Source organism: Anneissia japonica, unplaced genomic scaffold (assembly GCF_011630105.1).
Source record: "Anneissia japonica isolate Jap-2015-1 unplaced genomic scaffold, ASM1163010v1 scaffold287829_len2072220_cov186, whole genome shotgun sequence".
Taxonomy (NCBI): domain Eukaryota; kingdom Metazoa; phylum Echinodermata; class Crinoidea; order Comatulida; family Comatulidae; genus Anneissia; species Anneissia japonica.
This window is the reverse complement of record NW_022716075.1, coordinates 1588399-1588726: the sequence shown is the minus strand read 5'-3', so window position 1 is coordinate 1588726 and position 328 is coordinate 1588399.

The window sequence follows — 328 nt, the reverse complement described above, 5'->3', positions numbered from 1 at the left end:
TGGAGCCTCATTAGAGAGCTAGGCTGTATCTAGCAATGCATTGATTGCAATATTATATAACTCGCATAGGTTCAAACTGTCCCACTTCCGGCGAGAGTGTCCCGCTTTTGGGGAGTCGTGTCCCGCTGTCCCCCCCCCAACCCCGAATTGTCCCGCTTTTTAGCTGTTTCATAAATAAAAATAATCACGATAATACCAAGATAAAACTCCGTAGGATACTCTCTAAGGCTCTACAGACAACGAGCCGTGTGGTGGTATAGTGTGTTCATTTTATGTTTTTTTTTTTAATTGTTATACTTGGTCGATATGGTATACAAATATGTGAATA